The 7,048-nt window shown below is 43.1% G+C and overlaps 1 long non-coding RNA gene across 1 annotated transcript; it reads left to right on the forward strand.

Annotated features, from left to right (window-relative positions):
• Nucleotides 1–1,100: 1,100 nt before the first annotated feature.
• Nucleotides 1,101–6,169, forward strand: LOC133275881 (uncharacterized). The gene is made up of 3 exons (XR_009745719.1): nucleotides 1,101–1,324; nucleotides 3,855–3,922; nucleotides 4,461–6,169. It is a non-coding gene; the product is annotated as an uncharacterized LOC133275881 (long non-coding RNA).
• Nucleotides 6,170–7,048: the final 879 nt, after the last annotated feature.

Raw genomic sequence — 7,048 nt, forward strand, 5'->3', positions numbered from 1 at the left:
AGGTAGATCCAGAGAGGTGAGCAACAGACGGCTACTGCCAGTGAAGTTGATTTGTACCATGTACCACTAAACGACCTGGTTTGGTGTCTGTGAATGACCTGTTGGGTCTGCTGTTCATCACTTCAGTGCGATGGCTGAACTGGAGTTAAGCCTTCTCTCAGCAAGTGAAGAAGGAAACACTTTTAATCAGAAGCAGGAAGGAATTGTTGGGCCAGCCTGCCAAATCAGATTAGAAGCAGTTTACATGACCGTTGTAAGGATTTATCATAAGGTGCCGAGACGTGGGAGACATAAGTACATAAACAAGATATCCCTTGAGTTTTTTAATTATTTTGGCCTGCAACAGTGAAAAGCATTTGAAAGGCCAGACCCTTTGTAGTGCTTAATATCCTCAGCTCCAGCTGCACTCCATGAGATCCAGCATGCCTGGTGCCTCCCCAAGAGGTTCATCTGGTGCTGGCCCCACGCTGCCCTTCCTCCCAGTGAGCAGCCGCTACCACCCCAAAGATGGATATTAAAAGAGCAACCTGACTCCACTGAGGACCGCAAGACATTCCTTCTGTGTGAAATTAATTCATATTCAAGATTCTTCATAGCTCTGCTGCCACTTATATGTTTTCACAGCTTAAGTGTATTAACGCCTACGAGACCTCAGATCTCTATATAGGATTTGACATGTCTTCAGGACATCTTCAGGACCCGCACAGGAATCTATGTGAACTAAGCAGCAACAGGAAAAAAAAATATAGCCACTCCTGGAAATTAAAAAATAACTGAATTTAGATCAAACACATGGAAAGCCTGGCTTTTGCCGCAAAAGGTTAATCGCTATTTGGAATTTTTTTGCAGTGGGAGATTCCTTGCGTAATTATTGAAAGGCGAGATCAAAACCCAACATCATCTTTTGAGTGCCAGTGTCATGCCTGGATAAAAACAAGCTAGATGATCCCTAATAATATTCACTTCCAGACATCTTGCTGAATCTCTGGCTATGTTTGGGATAGGAAGGAATTTCCTCATGTGGTGAACTGGCGAAGCTTTGGGGTTTGTCTTGTTCTTGTGCATTGCTCAAGAACCATTCTTTGGAGTCTTATTTCACATTCTTTGACTTTCTGCATCTTCGTGATCAGAGCTGAACATTTTCCTTTTCCCATCATTGGGCCTTGTTTTGTTTCTAATGATTTCCTTTACTTTACCAAACAGGTATGGATGGATCTGATTTTTTGGCATTAAAACATAACCTAGCAATTGCAAAAATAATCTGGATTATTGCCTACATGGAAATAAGATGCAGACAAAGGAAGAAGACAAAGTGAGTATTAAGGTGCTCAGTCAGTTACAGCCTTCAACTTCACTTTCTGGAAAACAAAGGGATTGCAGGATGCACCAGTGTGCAGAAGTATGGTGAAAGGACATGTGTTGCAGCAGCACTACATGTAAAGAGTAATCTCTTACCTTTCAGGTGTGACTAGATCATTGTCAGGCCTAGTATAAAACAAAGAAAGTAATTGCTAAACCTCATGGTTAATGGCAAAATTTGTAGAATCATAGAATGATTTAGGTTGGAAAGGACCATAAGACTCGTCCTGTTCCAACCCCCTGCCATGAGCAGGGCCACCTTCCACTAGACCAGGTTGATCAAGGCTCTGTCCAGCCTGGCCTTTAACACTGCCAGGGATGGAGCACTCAGAACTTGCTTGGGAGGACTGTTCCAGTGTCTCACCACCCTTTTAGTAAAGAATTTCTTCCTTATATCTAACCTAAATCTCCCCTGTTTAAGTTTGAAGCCCTTTGTCCTATTGCTACAGTCCCTAATGAAAAGTCCCTCTCCAGCATCTCTATAGGCCCCCTTCATATACTGGAAGGCTGCTATGAGACCTTCATGCAGCCTTCTCTTCTCCAGGCTGAACAGCCCCAACTTTCTTAGCCTGCCTTCGAATGGAAGGTGCTCTAGCCCCTTTACCTTGCAGCCCTCTTCTGAATTTTGAGTAATTCCTTTATTACTCTCTTGCTGTTATGTTATGAAAATGGTCTGTATGTCTGACACTTACAGCACACTCAATTACTCTCATTATTTCAGGTGCATTACTTCTAGATCTTTATAAATTGCTCCAGTGCTTTTTTTTTCGGTTTTCTCAGTAACCTCTGTGTACCTCAGCCTTGCTTGAAACCAACAGGAGGCTTTAAATTGGGATCACAGAGAGTGAGTTTTGACTTGGGTTAAGTAGAGCAAAGAACTAGATCCAACAACAACTGCTCGATCTGATATTTCCCTAGCTGTTTTCTCTGTTCTGCAAAAGGTAAGCTTATTTTAAATAGTAGTCCCTGGCTTGCTGTACACCTCTCTCCTGTTCAGTTGCCATGATTCCAAACCCACAAAGGCTAGAGAGCTACACGAACATTGTCTTGTGAGCATGTGAGCAAACTAAAAATTGGATCTTGAAGAGGAGATTGAATCATTCCTCCATAAGGAATACTAACTTCAACACATTGTAACTGTAAGCAATGTTTGCAGTTTAATACCTACTTCCATTAGTTATAGTTAAACCTGTCCTTTCTGAGGGATGTCGGGAGTTTTCCCAGATAGGGCACTACTCTCCTCCCCTCCCTCTGTTGCCTTTGCAGTTCCTTTCTGGTTTAACATCTTCTTTATTGTTGCTGGGTCATGGATCAGAGGCTGCTGAGGATGCTCATGTGAGGCAGTAGCCCCCGCATGCATCAGGCAGGCATGACCCTAACTATGCAACCAGCAATGTGCTCATTGCTGCTGTCAGCTCCACTGCCACCCAGTGCATGAAGCTTAGAGGGCTCTTTGACAGGACTCAGCAACTGTACTGAAATCTCTTTCATTTAGCTCTGCTTTGCCCCTGTCCTGCTGCTGCTGAAGTCAATAGCCAAAGTCCTTTGCCCACAGCCATGCTGGAGTATGCATCCTGTCTGGCCAAAAGAGGAGAAGTTGCCTGCTATGGTGCATAAAAAGCAAACAGAGAGGCAGGAGATACTGCTTCTTCCATTGTTATTTTATTATTGTTCATCATTTATCATAATTGTTGTAAATTGCTGTTCATCTCCCGAACGCATATGGAGCGTGCTTGGTATTTGGAACTGACAGAGAGGGAGCATCTGAAAAAATCCCCGAGGATTTCTGCGATCACAAGCCTCAGAAAGATAACAAAATTAGCACACATAATTTGCCTTGATTTTATTTATGCCTTCTGACAAGGTTAGCAACAACCCTCCTTTCTGAGATTTTGTTTTGTCTCCTCTACCAACGAATCCAGATTGGCAAATGCTAGATGGGTCTGATTTATTATTGTATGCCTTGTTTTTCTTATGGAAAGGGTGGTGCAATTAGAAACAAATTACATTCAAACTTCCTAAATTATAAAGGCTGAATACTGGGGAAAATTAATTAAAAAAAAGATATTCTTTTTCTCCACCGTTAATTTAAACTGTAACCTGAAGACTGTCCTTAACTGACTCTTATTTGAGTTGGGGGGTGGTTTAAGCAGCTCCATTGTGAAGTGAATGATGAAACCCAAGCTCAGTGAAACTGCACAGTGATTAGACTGAGTGTGGTCTGTACTGTGGCTGTTGGTGGCTGAGCCATGCTGTCTGTCCTCAGATGAGTTCACCTTGAGTTACGGTAACTCAAGCAGTTCTGACTGTCTCCTAGATGCCAGCTCTCAGCTATTCCTGGAATTAAATTCTAGGCAAGTAGAATGCATTTTAATAGAAAAACATCTATTTGATCTCCATTTTTTAAATTCTCATAGAGAAATGTTAATTTCTCTAATTCTGTTGCTTTTTTCCATTCACCCCTTGCTTTTCCCACACTTTCTGGCTTGCGACAGATGAAAGAAAGTAGGACCTGTTCATGGGAAGAGGCAGACGCAGTCTGGATGCTTCAGAAGATCACCTTGTAAGTAGCTTGTCTTTGTTGTCTCCCAGTATGAACATGAGTCCCTGTCCTAGCTAATCTGGTTGATTCAAGAGTTAGGAATGGTATGCAATGATACCGATGGGCTATCCCTAGGGCTGAAGAATGAGCATACCCATTATTTATATTTGAAAATCTCAGTTACTTATGTTCTCAGCAAAAGCTCTTAATTTTCTCAACTATTTCTGTACATTCAGCATGAAAGAGTTGCATAATGGGCCCAGCGACTCCCACAACTATTGTTTACAATCTGTCAGCTAATCCTTTCTGTGAGTCAGGCGGTGCCTACTGGGTTGGGCATTTGACTGGGATTAGGAACTTGTTATTATGATGATGCATATTGCAGTGCTGCCTGGAGGACTCAGCAGGATTATGGCCATGTTGTGCTAGACAGCATTCAAACCTATAGCTTGTAGCCTATTGTTAGAGCACCTTCACTCTAATTCTGGATTTGACCCCATTTCTGCTTGTGGCCCCTGGGTAAAATGTCTAATCCTGTTCTGTTTCCGTATCTTTTTAGGGGAGTTGATAATTCATTCCCTGCCATCAGTCAATGCCTGAAACCACCTGCCTTTGGAGGAGAATGCCAGGATGATGTCACCCAAAGGCCACAAGGAAATACTGCAGCACAAGTGGGAAATAGCATTTCCCCTGTTTGAGTGCCTCTGCTATTCAGTGAAATAGGTTTCACAATGGGAATTTGTGCCCTTTCCAGTAGTGCTGCTGCACCCAAAGAATATGCAAGGCAAAAACCGCAGCAAGTCTTGAGTTGCACCAACACTGTTTGCAGCCATGGAGTCATTTGCTGAGCCAGGGACACATTAAGTGGTGTTAGAGTCTTCCTTCTCCCCTCTCTGTGCTGCACATGGTTGCTGTCCTGATGTGAGGCTTTAAGGGGTAGCAGGCAGACTCTCCTCCCTGTTCTTTCAGGCTTTAGGTGTTCCTGATGCTGCTGGTCCAGTTTCATGCCAGAAGAACAGTTGCTGGGTTCAGGCACCAGCACATTCTGTTCGTACTCCATCTCTGCACTGCCATGGCCAGCCATCTGTATCTGCAGTTGAACCCGAACCTTGTCTACACCTGCAGTTCACTCATTGGCAGCTACTGTTCCACGATATCACTCAAGTGTGAGCCTTTGCAGGGGTAAGCTGTCTTTCCTTATAATTTCAGGTCAGGGTGAGATTTTTTTATCACTCCATAGAAATGATGCCTCTTCTGTCCTGAGTGCTTTATTGAGGTGGCCATACCAATAGCTTGGGAAAATGGAGCTGAGCCATGTACTGATGGGCTCTTTGAGGGCTGCCTTCTGTCCCATTCTGTTGCTGGGAAAAGTGCTGGTCAGTGGGACCACTCTGCAAAGTGCTCCTAAAGAAGAACAAAGATATCTGAGACATCTTTCAAAGACAGCAACATCCCACAAAGACAGGAACAAGGCTGGTGCTTGCTGAGGAATTCCTGAACAGCTTCAGCTTCATTTCCCTTTTTTCTAAGCCCAGATCCTGTCTCTGCAAACTAATAACAAAGTGCTGAAGTTGTCACAGCCATCATAGACACAGCCTAGAGCTGGCACACTCTTGACTATTCTGTTTAGTGAACTTTTTTGTTCCATGGGAGATTTGAGACTTAAACACTCACTTGGTTTGTACCTCCTTATTTGAGACTGACCAGTCTGAACCACTTTTGATTGATAAACTATCAGTAGGAGTCTCAAACGTAGTTAAGTTCCTATCAGTTTAATTAAAATAGATTACTGGATAGAGAAGCCCTGTGAAATGCTCCCATTGAGGAGAAAGCTACACCATGAGTGCTCCCCTGAGTAATCACCAGAGGCTGCTATCAGCAATATAATCAGCAATGTCTGGTATCAGTGGGTACTGAAGAGCTCAACTTGAAACTCACACTTCAGCACATGCCAAAGAGCGGTTGAGACACGAGTGACTGAGGACTAATCATGTCCACCATATCGTAAGTGAAAAGTATATAGAGGAGCCACCATAAGGTGGCCTGCATCACAGGTCTGTAGGAAACTGGGCTTCATTAATGTTCTTGTATAAGGGACAACCTGTTTGATAAGGCAAAGGTTTTTAAATACTACTTTTATGCTATTATAGGCAAAAGGTCAGTCAGTCAAAACTTTGTTAACCAAAGAAAAGTTGTATTTAAAGAGTTTCTTTACCTATTCCATTCTAGCTCTGTCCTGCATTACCTTTTCAGGATGCAGTACGATATGAATGAAGCTGGATATGAGAAGCTGGAAAGAGACAGTGCATTTAGGGTTGGTGTGGAGTTTACTTTGTGTTTCTTCTACCCTGGTGAGTTACTGGTGTTGGCCACAGTGGTGCAGACTATACCAGATCAAGTTTTAGGGACTCAAATGCCTTTGATAGACGTATCTTCTACAGTTTTCATTTTTGTCTTCACAAGCTAGTGTTTGTGAAGACCACAGATTAGATTAGTGCTCTCCCATGGGATGCAGACTTCAGGGTTTAGGTAATGCTCTGTGGCTAACAAGAGCCAACAAGCTATACCTGAGTCATTCCCCTGGGTGAAAGATGCCTTACTCCGATGACGACAGGAGTGGGCTGAGCATCCTTCCAGAAGATGCCAAGTGTTGACACAAGGACAGTCATCCCCCATTGTGACTAACGAAGCAGAACTTGCAGTGGAAGAGCCACTGAGGCAATTTATCTTACATTTATCCTAGAGGCGATATCAGGCTGCCAACGAGATTAGAAGAGCGACACTTAATGTAGTCTTTTGGTAGTGGGGCAAGATTTATATTCTTAACATAAGCTGCTTAGGGAAAGCCTCTTTTGCTCAGCATTTATCACTTGTTACTGATGTTTTATTGCATTGATAGCCATCCCAAGAAAGTGTTTGCTAAGTCGCTACTTGTTTTATGCATAGGCATATTCCCTTTGACTCCAAACATTTTGACAGAGCAAAACTGGGGACAAACTGAGTTAGACCTGCTTAGTTACACTAACATAGACTTAGTTTAGCTCCATTTTCTTGGCAACCGAACAGGACCTAATGAGTCACTGTATTTCTTCCTACTGGCACTGGTGGGAGCTGGAATGGTGACCGCAGATGTGCGGACCTTACTCA

This window comes from Pezoporus flaviventris, unplaced genomic scaffold (assembly GCF_033815535.1).
Source record: "Pezoporus flaviventris isolate CSIRO_AGI_PZ_B2104156 unplaced genomic scaffold, CSIRO_AGI_Pfla_v1 ptg000002l, whole genome shotgun sequence".
NCBI classification, from domain to species: domain Eukaryota; kingdom Metazoa; phylum Chordata; class Aves; order Psittaciformes; family Psittacidae; genus Pezoporus; species Pezoporus flaviventris.